General features: G+C 27.5%; 1 protein-coding gene across 1 annotated transcript in view; it reads right to left on the bottom strand.

Annotated features, from left to right (window-relative positions):
* LOC142318196 (tachykinin-like peptides receptor 86C) overlaps positions 1 to 15,110 on the bottom strand; it is a 734,981-nt gene that overhangs the window by 67,852 nt on the left and 652,019 nt on the right. The gene's annotated exons all lie outside the window — the stretch shown is intronic.

Genomic DNA, 15,110 nt, shown 5'->3' on the forward strand with positions numbered 1-15,110 from the left:
AGATTTTACACGTTCTAAATTAGGTAAAATGAAGTTATACACATTGTAAGCCCACCTCAATTATGTTTGGAGATTTCTTTATCGCTCTGACAGATTTGCCCACCAAACGTATAGCTTTCTACCAATAAAGAATGATGTCGGTAAAACCTTTTTTGGCAGCATAATGTTGAGCGAGCTGACTATGTAAATCGGATAGGTGTATGGAGAATTTTTAGGGATAAGTTAGTCCTTAACATAGGAAAGACTATTCTTGAAAAACGGCTGAATCGAACTGACAGATCGCAGTCTCATGGAATATCAACCACATTAAAGAGGGAGGTCTCTGAAAGGGAATACATGGATGTTAACTTCAAAAGATATTCGATTAGTACAGCATATAAAACAACGAGGTGGTTACAATCAGTAAAGTTTTAGCCGGGTAGGGAAGAATGTATTTATAAGTTTTTAATGTGTAATAGAGGGAAAATGGAAGATACTGTTACATTCTTTGGCCGTTGTTCAGTATTACAGTATTTATGGTTTATTAGGAGAGTGATGGGAAATAAATTGATGAAAGACAGTGAACGGTACGGAAGGCCGTACTGTTTACTTGCAAGCAGCATTAAACTTTAGAAAAAGGTTGGATTAATGAGTTTAATTATTATTAAGATATTTTTATTGTTTATTTTCTCACCCGCGCCCATTTAAATAACAATACTGGTTTTTGCTACAAAAATACCTTTTCCAAAGAACTCATTTAACGTTACTTGAGTGTTACAAAGTGGCATATCGAAAATTCAAAAGAACAGTTAAGTGATTATTACAATGAGTTGTTCTATTAAGAAAAAAAATATTAAGAATCTGTTACGGCGGAATATCAGTGCGGGTAGCAGGAAGGTAGAGGAAGGGCTTAAATACTACAAACTTATTTAAATATGTGAATTCCTTCTCAAAGGAAACTAGTGGAGTACATCCAATTAAAATTCGAACAAAATTATTCCGTATGACAAGTACTTTGTAAGAAATGGGAAGTATTTTCAGTTTATCTGCCAACCTGCCGATAATAGGCATAAATTTAAATATATTGCTGACCATCCCATTACAAATATAAGTTTTCTTTATGTTACCAAGAAAAACGTTTTGGAGAGTATTGCGAGATTAAAAGCGCAAACTGCGGCTAGTAGTGATGGCATCTCATATTTCATTATTAAAGGTATAACAGAGCTGATCTTATCCGTTTTAGCGTGGATTTTTAACGCCAGTTTTGTTTCTAGTAAATTTTCTGATTGTAGGAAAAGGTCGCTGGTTACACTTATTCCCAAGAAAAGTTGATATCTATATAATTGCAAATTATAAACCTGTGTTTATTTTAAATGTGATACTACTGGGTGTATCTCCTACTGGTGTATCTTGTTTAGTACGGTTGGTCTATATTTAAAAATTATAAGATGTAATGAATAAAAAGGTGAAATATAGACAAATAAACTAATATTCTGAATAAATGAAGTAGAAAAAATTTGGTGGAATAAATAAAAGGATTTACGCTCTAAAATTTATTACGAAATACATGTTTGAAAATAAAAGCACTGAAGTTCCTTCTGACACTTTGACACAATAGAACCGGAAGAGACCGTAGGGAATGCATTGAGAAGTAACGGCATTATAAGGAGCTAACATAGTCAATGTCTGTTATACACATAAAGTACAATAACTGGAAATTGTTTCAGAGAAATGATGTTGAATAAATCTTTTGTTTTGGTCAATGTGAAGTATTGCTTAAAACGTGGAACTGTTATAATTTTCAATTATTATTAGTTTAACGTTCAGCATTTGTTTGATTGTTAATTTTAAATACAGTATTAGTTATTTTTAAACAATTTTCTGTGACTAAGTCGCTAATGAAACGAATTGTTGATGCGACTATATATAAAAGAATGAAAAAAAAAATTTTAGTTGATTTTTAATATGACATTTAATCTGGAAAATGGTAAAACATGTCTTTGATGATGGGATTGGGAAGGCCGTCTTGTAAATGTTGAATCAAGGCCAATCATGATGTAAGTTTCATTAAAATGCATGTCTTTCAATCATTTACATAATCTGTACATTCCTATAAAGTAATAAAAACCCACTAGAATGAAACTTTTCGCCAATATAATATTTAAATTGTAAATATCCGCTTATCTTAAGGATTATCTTTCAAACTTATTCTTAGGTAAATAGAAATATATTACTCGTAGAAGTGAAGTGAATAAATTATAAAATAGGTACTCCAAGCTTTTACGTTGGCTTTCAAGTATTTTATATTTACATTTATTTATCACGAACAATTTCTGTAATTAAGGCTGGAAGGAAAAAAAAATTAAAACATTTTATAATGGAATATCTTGTTTTTCGGGCTTTATAATGATCATAGCAGTAAAGAGTTACAGAGTAAAGAATAGATCGAGTTCGTACTGGGCAAAATGACCGGGTAGCTGGATGACGGTTGCCTAGATTGGGAATCAGTAGCGGAAAATAATGATGAAAAACAAATTATAGTAGTAGGACTACTGTATTAGTAATAATGATGATGTCGACGTTACCTACTGAATTAAATACGAAATCGTATATTTAAAAATTTAAAAACTTAAATTTATAAAAAAATAAATAGCATTAAAATAAAAACAAATATTTATAAGGTAATAAATTACAATATATTACTGTATAAAATATTTCTAAAAGAAATGAAGAATCTTTTCTTCTTATTGGCATAGATTCTTAATTGTCCATTATAAAAATGCACTGAGAACAAAAAAATAAAATTAAAATTGAATCGGATAAAATAAAGAACCTATTACTGTCTCGTATGTAAATAAATTCAAAATTCCGCTAAATTTTGCTACTGAAGGTAAAATATTTTAACTATATATTCTATAGCAGTAAAATGAAAAGGAAAATTTCAAATCTTACGTGCCTGAGTACCAAGTATTTCACAATAAAATTTATTTCAGAATATTGCAAAAACTTCTCTAGTTTCATGAAAAAAGGGAATGGGTGTTAAATAAAATTCGTATTCAGCTACAAACAATGTGTGTTAACCCTGACAAAGTATCAAAAACTTATGTCGTTGTTCAGTTCTATCTACAATATCAATCGGATAACTGTCTGACTGAAGGATTAGTTAGAATTATTGAACATGAAACTACTCCAATAAGAAAAGTTTAAAAGATTATTTTTTTCATCCATTTACATCAGAGAGCAAAGAAAAATATTTAGTAGCCACGACTTAAAGTTTTGAATACAAAATGAAAGAAAATTTATTTTTATTTTTTTGTTATGTTCTGAGAAAAATATGCAGTGAAATAACAGCGACCCATCCTCCAAGAAAAAAAAAAAGTATTTTTTCAGTAAGCTGTCACGGTTATTGTGTTTTAATATATACCGGCATTAATCGACTAAAAAAAATGGAGCCAATGCCTCGCTTCAAAAGAAGTGTAAATCAAGGTCCGTATATGTCCGCACTACAGTGCTCAATACAGTGCTCTTTCAGATTTAGCCGTCTTAAAAATAGCATTTTTCCGTAAGTGCTAATGAGCTTTTCTCCGTCATCTACCACAAAGCTCTGAGGTATTCGGTTATTATTCTTTTTATGCCGAAGGTGATTTTCGGAAGAAAGATTAAATCATAACGATGAATTCATTAAAATATCAATTAACTGGCTATAGAAGCAACAGAAAAAATTTCATCGAGCTCAGGATTAAAAAAATTACAAAAGACTTTCCTTTTCAAGATATTGAAATCTTTATTATATTGATAGATCTTTGATAAAATTTGGTGAAACAATATTTGTGAGAACAACTGAATATATTGGTCTAGATAAAAAAAAACTGGGTATCTCCTATTACGAAAAATATTAGAAGATACAAATTCAATTTATGTGATCTCGTAAAACGCCAGTCTAGCTCTTTATAATTGGTTAAACTGATAAATAACAAACCGACCGAGTAAAGAAAGATCTCTACGAACATGGATGTTGGATCAGATTATGTAACCTATCCACGATAAGGTGAATAATATTTAACCAACATCTTCCTTTCTGTCGTGTTTAATTTGAAGGAATGAATTCTGACATAAAGGAATACGTCCACTTTGATTTATCAAATTGTTCCTATAGCATTGAATCTATAACATTCATTATTTCTTGCAATTCATTATTTTTTTCAGTTAGAAGAACATAATCAATCTCTCTTAACATCTTTATTTCTCTCATTGAGTTGTCACGTGTTTTTCTGTTCTGTAGGTCTTTTTAAATCCACAGGTTGAAAAGCAGCGGAAGTATATGTGTTCTTTTCATACTCTTTTTTTGTATTGCTTGGGTTTTTTTTTACGTATCATAGATATTTTAATAATTTCCAAGCTTAGATATTTTATATCCAAGCTTTTTTTTTTAATGAAGTGGTGTAACTCTATAATGAACATTACAATATATCTTTCATTAAATATAGTGTTGCTATTTTATATCCAAAACATTTATTCCAAATAGTATAAAATTTTTTAAAATGAACTTGACAAAATTACACCGAAAATAAAACCTATATTTTTCATTGTTTTCAGCCAACTAGTATTCAAATTCTAGTACATTTTAAGTTTTATTTAGGCTGTGTAAACCGGAAAAAAATAACTGCAAAAGTTTTCTCTTCCTTTTCGGAGCCATCCTTTAAACTGATATCATTATTTACACCTACATCTGATTTCTTAATAAATGTATAGAGGCCAAATACATTCATCAAGAGTGTGTAGGGATCTATACGTTGAAGCAGCATCGAAACACGTCTTTTAAAAGGAATCACGTTAGGTACGAAACATATCTCTAAAAAGCATTCAGCTTTCTTAAAAAATGTTGCCTGTTTCTAGAGAGAAAAAATAATATTAGTATCATTAAGCATTAATAAACTTAATTAATACTATTTTCAAAATGTACAGTCACATAAAACCTCTATATTAAAAATATATTCATATATTAAATAAGGTTTTCAAGAAATATACAAGATTGGTTACTTAGTAATTTTCGTATTTTATTTATTTATTTTTTTGTTGCTAGAAACAGATCTAATTATTTATCAAAATAAATCAATGATTCACTTCCGAGAGAATAACGACAATATTGGTATAACATACACTTAAGAAAACAAAAAGTTTTTTATTAGTTTGTGTTTGCTTGATGGGACACTTTAAACGGAGAATGAAACGAAAGTTTGTATTACACGCAGTCGAAAACTTTTCATCCAAATATTTTCAACTGCGTGTAATACAAACTTTTGTTTCATTCACTAAGTTTGTTTTCTACATTATTCCACGTTTTTTTTACCATTGTAAACAGTATATATGTTTATAATATTGTATTTTAAAATTTATTTTTTATATGTAAGTGGCTCTCTCTCTCTCTCTCTATATATATATATATATATTAAAAGTATAGTTCAGTACAATAATACATAGAATATACACATGTATGTATGTGCTGACTATAGTGCATAATATATATATTGTACTGAATTAAATGTACTTCGCCGATCTCCGTGGAGAAATGGTAGCGTCAAATGGCCATTCATGTATAAAGCCATTTATATATGAATTATTTTTTATTTCAATTTTTTTCTTATTAAAACTATTTTATTAGATGCTGTAAGGAAAATGATTGTACGGATCCCTGACTCAAAATATAAGTCACTCCTGAAACAGGTTTAACCATTTTCAAGAAAACAAGCATCCCATATCCGAGTTACTAAAAAAAGTGAAAACTAATTTCCTGGTGCCTTCTCCGAGCCAAAATACCGTCGTACATCAGCGTACCAAGCTCACCGAAATACAGAAAATGTTAAGCTAACAAGTGAACAGAGGGCTCACAATCTCTTACAGATTGACCGTATAATGACCATAATTACTCTCAGAATAAGCAGCTCTTAACTTGAGTCTCTTGTATCTCAAGTGGTTTACATAGATCACAACCATAAGAAAAATTGTACTGACAGTGTAAAACAACAAATTAGTTTACCTCTTCTGTTGAGATAGAAGCATATTGTACATCGTCTTTACTTCTTAGGGGGGATGAAGATTATTTATTACAAAAAAATAAAGTTAAACAAGTAAACAAAAAATCATATACACGAATAAGTTACAAATCACGGTTTTGGGTATGTCTTAATCCCATTACACTGTTCGGTATATGTTGCATTATTATTTAGTCGTGGTATGCCTTCTTCATGATCGTGTTCTTGCACCTACGTAATCGTATTAGGCTCTTATTCAACAAATCAGTGTGTGACTCATTAAAAGAATCGAGCTAGCAATGATGGCTGAGAAAGGGTATATTAAAACTGGGAGAATTAGGTTTTTTATATAAGATTAAACCTTCTATTCAAACGTTCTACGCAAGAGTATAATTAATGTTCCAAAGAGAGTAGCATGAATAACAGAAAGATAGTTATGTAACATTAAAATGCTACGAAAAAAACGATTTGCGTTTATTTTAACTTTGAAAATTAATGTGACAGGAGTAACAATTTAATATAAAAAAATGGCTATGAATAACATTAATTAGTAATATTCATTTTTAACCAATTTCTGTAAGGATATAAATTAATTCTGTTATTGTTTGAATTAGTATATTAGAACTGCTATATTTTGTTATTTCTCAGACTTCATTCTCGTTTTACTGTATTTTTATAACATAATAAACATGATAATAAATAAATTGGAAAACAAAATAAACAATTAATAAAATTATAAAAGTGTTTACTTAAATTATAAAAGTAGAGCTTTTGATTGTTATACAATTATCATCGGTAGATTCTGAGAAAATTGTACATATTATTTATTTAAAGATAAACAGTTTTATCTTTAGGAAATCTCAATCAAAAGCATAAATTTACCTTAAAAACATCTAAACCACTGAAAATTTCAGTTTAGATTATTTATTATTATTATGCATTTTACATGATGCACTGCACCCATCCTTTAAAGGAGTCGATGAAATAAAAATTTACCCAAAAAAAATGTTTGAGATGGCCCTTAATCAGTCAAATTTCTAGGATTTCTCTTGAATGAAATTTAAGGGGAGGAAAAACCGTTCAATGTTCTTATGATAGAAAATTTTAACAAAAAGATTTTAATAAATTTGAAAGACTAAGCTTTAAAAAAAGATTGGAAATTTTGTTTAGATTTTTTAAGGTAGAAAAACTACCTTACGTCTGAATAATAAAACCTGGGATCGGAGAGTGCTTGGATTAAAGTTTGCGCAACGCTTTTCCAAATTTAGTTAGACAAAGATTATATAAAAATAAAAAACTCAATTTTATCGAGATTAGTAAGGCAAAGTGGCCTTGTCATTGAAAACTAAACCGGTTGCAAGAGGGTATGTATAAATTGATCAAACTGATTGATTGATAGAATTATATTTTTTTCTTTCATGATTTTATTTTAAAAATGTTATTTTTTATATATTTTTTTTTTTTTGTTTTGGGTTAACTTTAAAAAAAATTCTTTTTGTTGTGTATCATTAGGTATCGTTTATCTACAGATTAATTTCTATTATTTCTATGGCATTTTTAACATTTATTTACTTATAATAATATTTCCTAGGTAATGATTCTTAATTAGTCAAAGTGGATATCTGGTTTTAGATTTTAAGAAAACATTTTTTGTATACCTGACTTTTGATCGTTTTTATATTTTCTAATTTATTTCAATAACCGCTTAGCAAAACTATTTTTACATTTGTTTAATAAATAATTTAGAAAATTATCAAATAGTACAATATAAATACGTATTTATTAAAACGAGTTCGTTTCATTAAGCACAACTGCTTTTTCACCGTAAGTTTTTAATATTTTTGCAAATATTACTTTTATTAAAAACGTAATTTAAAATATGAAAAACACAAAGCTGATTGCTTATCTACTTAGTCATTCTCATGAAAGTACATGAATACATTTTTACAGAATGAGATATTCTACCGCAGGCAAATTTTATCCTGTGCTGCACTACAAAATAATAGTACTACATACAAATACGTATAATATTCTGTACTGTTAAGATAAAAACTAGCTTAATAATTCAGTAATGTTAAAACCACCATTTTATAAAAAATCCGAGGTCAAGCGGAAAACAATTTCGTTTAATTTACCTATGATTTGGAGTGTACGTGCTACAGCGGTGACTAAAAAATGTGATTTTTCCTACCGTTACTAGGTAGAAGCCATTTAAATAATTATTTGGAACATTACTCCAATGTCATAGAAAACTATTATCTTACAGGATACGTCTCATTTTTTCACTGAACCCCACTTTCACTGGATAATGTCAATTTAAATTTTCAAGCGACAAATATAGTCCAAAATTAATCTACAAAATGTTTTCCACTTCATTCAATCACGAGTAAAACATTTTCAGTAAGTGCATATTACATACTGAACATTTTTATTAATTTATTGAGGAAAAACGGATCTTATTATTTAGAAGAAATATTGTAACGGGGAAAGTAATAAATGTTATATAACAATACGAAATTTAAATGTTACTTTAAGTAAATAAATACGTAATTTATTTTGAGGAAAAAATTTATTTTATCAAGACTTTTCTTTTAGAAGACGTATACTGTATTTAAATAAAAATGTTTAATTCAATTATAACAATCGACTTGTTTACATCATAAGTTTTACAAGACATTCACTAAGTTTAAATCGAGTTATCATTTCAGTGTCGTTTCAATTCCTTTTTGTTTTCGATATAGGTCATCTACGTAAATCAGTTTCATGAAGTTTTTATTTGCACAAAACTACTAAACTTTCATGGAAAATATGGTATTTAAACTGATTAAGGTTTTGTAATTTTATTATATAATAACTAAGTACTTTTTTTTAATAAAATAAAAAGAACTTTGCTCTACTTTTATTTAAACTATTCACGATTTTATCTACCATAGAGCTAAGGTATTATTAATGCTATTACGTACTACCTTTGTTTTATGAATAGAATGTCTCACATTAAGAAGTTGTGAAATACTTCTTGAAAAGTTGGAATTATCTTGAGCTGGAAAATGTCGATATGTAGGGCGTACGGATGAGATACTTAATGACAGGGTTTTATGTAATATAAACGGATATCCAAACATCTTATAAAAGGAGTAAAAAGTAAGTTAAAAATATAAATTATTCAAAGATTTATTAAAATAGTATTATTAATTTATTCTAAATCTGAACGGGATTACAATATTATGCACTTCAAAATATTAAAGAACATAATACAAATAAAGTATTTACTTTATATTAATTCAGAATGTAAAGTAATGCAAATTGTATAAAACTAATAAAACTATTGACTCTGAAGAAAGTGCAAATTAGGAAGTTAAAAAAAAAATACGTATACGATAGAAAATATCTATAAGACAGAAAATATGAAGACATTATGATACAATTTTGTGGAAGTAAAGCTGAAATGCATTACCACTACAGTTGGGAAACGAAAGACCCCGTTAAAAGAAGGTGGTGCTTATCTTACGATATTCTACAACTAAACGAAAAACCAATTAATGATGGTTTCAGGGACTGTTCTACACAAATTTTGAACTAAAAAGAACTCCAAAAGAGTTTCTTAAGAGAGGTGTACTGTCGTAGTTAGTTTACTGTTAAAATAGATTAGGCCTGTAAGGAATACAGAATTTAGTGTAGAGATTTATGAAATACAAATCTGAGATAATAGTAACACTATACTTGACTACAGAAAATGAAAATAGAATAAATATGAGAAAATGCAAATCACGACTTCTCATTCAAAAGTAATAAGTAAAATCGTTACGTAAAATAAATCCAGAGGAGAAAGGTGTAACCCACCGGGTTGGTCTAGTGGTTAACGCGTCATCCCAAATCAGCTGATTTGGAAGTCGAGAGTTACAGCGTTCAAGTCCTAGTAAAGACAATTACTTTTATACGGATTTAAATACTAGATTGTGGATACCGGTGTTCTGTGGTGGTTGGGTTTCAATTAACCACACATCTCAGGAATGGTCGAACTGAGAATGTACAAGACTACACTTCATTTACACTCATACATATCATCCTCATTCATCCTCTGAAGAATTATCTAAACGGTAGTTACCGGAGGCTAAACATAAAAAAGAAAAAAAAGAGGTGAAAGGTGTACGATATTAAGGAGTAATTCGGTTCCAAAAGCTCTTGGATTCCAGGTGAGTAACTTAATTTTTAGATAATTTTGAGAAGACAAGCCTAATAAAGCTATCTGAGTAGCTTATTGAATCAGTAAGACTATTTAATAACGTAACATAGAGCAAAATACTAAAATTTTTAAAGCAATTATGTTTAAATTAAAAAAGAGTATTTATTATCAATCATTTCAGATGAAAATACTTTTCATTCAGCTGGCGAGAAGGTTTAAACTAGAGTGGTTTGGATTTTATGTTTGTTTGTGCTTCTGTAACTTCAGAATGACTGCATTGAATAAACTGAATATTTTCATATATCCATATTTCCGGTAGAATTATCATAATTGATTTGCGTGTTATTTTTCTGCCCTTCTTAGCATTGTCACTCCAACATTTGTAGTCGTCGCGTTTCAGAGTACATCCATTGGTAGGAAGGGCAAAAAATAACACTCCAGTCAGAAACTGAAATACTATCAAATGACATTGAAGTTAAATTTTCAAGTAACATTCGTAAATTCAGATGTCTAAAATGCCGGTAGAGCCATTTATTTTTTCAAGCTGGAAAATTAATTATGTTTGAAAATTATCAAATTGGAAATAAATAACAGTTCCTGAATAGAATTTTTCAATAATAAAAAGTTTCCATAACATTTTTATGCAAGAAGAAAACATTTTTTTTTTTATCTGCGCTAATCTCTGAACCACAGGATATGTACTAAATGCTATATTCTCAGTAATCTGTTTTATGTATTCCCAGCTTAGACTTCCTGTATAGTTTTTAACTTCTCTAAGCCGTCACCATTCTTCCGTCACCAATATTCTTCCACTATTCTTCCACCACTATTCTTCCGTCACCAAATAAAATAAAGCTGGACGATGGCTTAATACATTACTTACCGACCTAGTTTGTCTCTCTATAAAATTTTGTTACAAATTTCTCCACTGTCTTATTATTCTTAACACCTAAAGGACACGTTTCAAAGGCACTATTCTTTTACGTTCTGTTTTTCCTTGTTCATTTTTCAATGTAATAAAGCGCTACACTCCACACAAATATTCGAAATTTTCTCTTTCTATTTCTTATATTTATAATCGACAACAGTAGATCTCTTTTCCATGCCACGGTTTTGTTTGTTACTACCTTAAGAAAATATACCTTGTTTGTGTTGTAAAGGTTTGTATTATGTGTAGTAACATTATTACTATCTAAATAATAACAATTATTATTAAATTTACAATTTAGTTGGAAGACAAATTTATATGAATTGGTAATTTAGTATAAATTTAAACTGAACGGATGAAATTTCTGTCAATAAACAATTAATATAATAATTTTTTTCGCAAAAAATAAAAATATAGTTTGAATTATATTTTCAAATATAGTAGATTTTAATTCTCATGAACGGACTGCCGGCATCCTTTGAGTGGCACATTCCATATTAATTAGAAAAAAATCACTTAAGGCAACTAGAGCTACTTAATTTGGTTTTGCAGGTTTTACAGAGTAATTATGTAAAAGAAGATTATTGTTGAATATAAAAAAACATACCTAAAACATAACATACATAAAAAAGCTTACCTTTATACACTAATGTATTAGTGAATTTTTATGTATTTAATAAACCGGAAAAGAAGATTACTCTCCAAAAACCATTATAAAAATTCTAAACCTAGAGAGACAATTCGATTGTTAAGCGATCATAATCATGGAGCCTATGGAAAAAGTATATAAAAAAAATCAATGTAAAAAAATAAATTAAAAAAAGTATTGAATGATGTTTACTTCCTATTTATCAATATGGATTGAAAAATAAAAAAAAAAAACAAAAATACAAATTAGATAATAATTTAATCATTTTTCAGATTACCGTCAAAATGTAATAACTTTGTGCAAGATTTCTAAATTTAATTTTTATTTTTAATCTTATTAACCCTTAAAGGTCATGTCGGGGCAAATTTTAACCATCAAAGAATTAAAACTTGAGTTATTTTATTACAGATAAATAAACTATATACATATACTAAACAACCTCATTAACCAAAATATATATTTTAAAATACAACAAATGCCTATAAATACTTATTCGAAAATATTATTATAAAAACTGCGCCACGTTTTTATTTAACTAATTATTTTCATTACTTTTAATTTTAAAATTAAATAATTATTACATTTATTTATTGTTTATTTATTATATATTTACATAATTTATTTTTTACTTTTCAGTGCATTTTTATATTTGTTAATACGTTATATTTTTTTGGTTTAAAATTCTCAAATTGATTTAATTCTTATTTTTTTACTTTTTATAGTGTTTTTCTAATTTGTTTCCTTTTTTTATTAATGTTAATATTAATATTAGTTAAATAAAACCTTTTTTATATTGTAATCAAATATATTTTTGTAATTTTTTTTGTATTTTCTTTTGGATTTTTTACTTTTTAGTCTGAATGAACAATAAACTTTTTACATCCAAAAAAAATTCTTAATAATTTTTATATCTGAACATTATTGTTTGTTCAAGTTTGTTTGTTTATTAAGACTAAAAAAATATTTAAAAAATTTATTTTTACACATCAAAGTTACATACGTATACCAAATTTCAATCATTTTCATACGATAGTTGATGAGAAATAAAAATTTTAAGCAACATGCATGAATTTAGCGTAGGGGTAATGCCTGTTGGGTGGGTGGGGGTGGGTCATATCCAAATTCTAACACCGTAGTATTGTATTGTCAACGAAGTTACATACGTGTACCAAATTTCATTGATTTTCATACGATAGATCAAAAGATATAGCAGTTGCAAGATTTGATTACAACTAAAGCAAGTTAAATAAAACCTTATAATAAACAGTATTTAAGAAACACAATCAAAAATTATTTTTAGTCGGGAATTTGGAGTAATAAAAATAAAAATGTTCTAGTTCTAGGCAATTTAATTGAAAGCATATATTCATTTTTAAAATATCTAGACCATTTAAACCTCCAATAAAGATTGCCCACTGCGAATTAGTGCTAGCGTATTTTATAGATTGGATAGATTAAACTAACGATATATCAAGAAATATAAGGCCAACATGAAGCTTAAAACATGCGAAAGTTTAAGAGCAGCGATAAAATTTAATGTTTCTATGATGAAAAAAATTTTAGTCTTTTTCTCTAGAAAGTATTGTTGTAACTAAAAATCTTCCCTTTCTAAGATTTACAGTCGCTTCTTATCAGTAGCAATATAAATTTAATCAGTTCATATATAAATTTAATAACGAAAAATTAGAGTATAAATTAATAAGAAACCTTAATTATTAAAAATCGAAGAATATTTATTTCTAAATGATGCTGTCCATAAATAAATAAAAATATTGTTTTTTAATAAATATCTACTAAGAAATAAATTCTTTTCTCGCTGTACAATTAGTCAATTTTTATTTCTGACGTTTATCGGAGTGTTTACTTTCAGTTGTATAATTTTTGTATTTGATATCGGCGCAAGTACTCTAAGATTTATCAAGCATAGTCTTTATATTTCATGAATTTAATCACTCCCATATTTTTAATTTTTATAAATTATGATATTTTACTTTAATTACTAAATCTGATTATATAATTCGGTATAATTCCGGATTCAAAGAACTTATTGAAGTACTTTACCGTAAAGTATAATTTTTCTAGTAGAAAGATTACATTTTAAATGTGATACATTTCATCATATACAATACGTTAGAAAGATACATTTATTAGTAAACCTCCATCGGAAATTCTGCAAGACTGTTGGATTCTGCTTTCCATTAATGATAATTTGCTTTTTGTAATGTATGTAAGAATTTGATTTATTTAACATTTTGAATTTGATTTTTTTACAATTTTTAAATTATAATATTATAATATGACTATTCTTTTTATATTAAAATTCAACGTAATTAGGTGCTGTTATAACAAAAACAGGATGCTGCCATTTCATGTTTTGATGTCTCATTGTTTTCTTGACAATTAAATGTCAAGAAAAAAATGAGACATTCATTGCGGTTACGGTTTCAAAACCGCAACATTCTAGAAATAAATGTTATTATACGGATGCCAAAATATTGAACTGCAAGTCGATATTTTCTATTTGTTTGTTAATTATTAAATTTGAGATTTTCCTATCTTGTACAAAATTTAATATTAAGTATTAGTAACATTATTATTGATTTGGACTATAATTCAGTTAAATGGATAATTTCTTACCTAATATTAAAAAAAAAAATAAAATAAAAGAATAAAAACTTTGATTAAAGTTAAATTCCTGTGATTAGCAATTAGAACACTTATCGTTTTAACTTCTAGGAGGCAAAAATCTGTAATTAAGAGGATTAATCTGTGTCGTATTAAGGAAGGAATAAATAGATAACTACTGAAAAATGTCATTTGTAAAGAATGAAGCGACCTCAATTGTCAAAATTAATTTTATGTATCAGAAAGGTGAATGAGTCAAAACCTTTTGAATATTGAAATTAGAAGTTTGAACGAACATTTCTCTTAATCCATTGAAAAAATATACAAAGAATATAGAAGACGAAAATAAGGGAATTAACGATTTTTTAAAATATACATTCAAGATTTGTAGTTTAAAACCTGTAAATACTTAAAAGTGAAACACGGAGAATTGTATTTCCACAAAATGATTGTAATTTTTTCATAAAAGTTCATCAAATAAGTTTTATAAAATTAAAGAAAAGATAAATGAATAAAATAGTTGTTGTGTACAAAACCTAGTGAATTGTTCCCAGAGATCCTAAAACTTTGAAAAAATAGATCGAAAAGTTATCCAAATTTCAATAAACTATTTGCTTGAGTAATTAAAAATTAGAATTATTCATATAAATCTAATAATTAAAATTTCTTTCATTAAAAAGAAGAAATAATAATAAATCTTCCTGATTTGTTTCT

Source organism: Lycorma delicatula, chromosome 1, assembly GCF_047948215.1.
Source record: "Lycorma delicatula isolate Av1 chromosome 1, ASM4794821v1, whole genome shotgun sequence".
Lineage (NCBI taxonomy): Eukaryota > Metazoa > Arthropoda > Insecta > Hemiptera > Fulgoridae > Lycorma > Lycorma delicatula.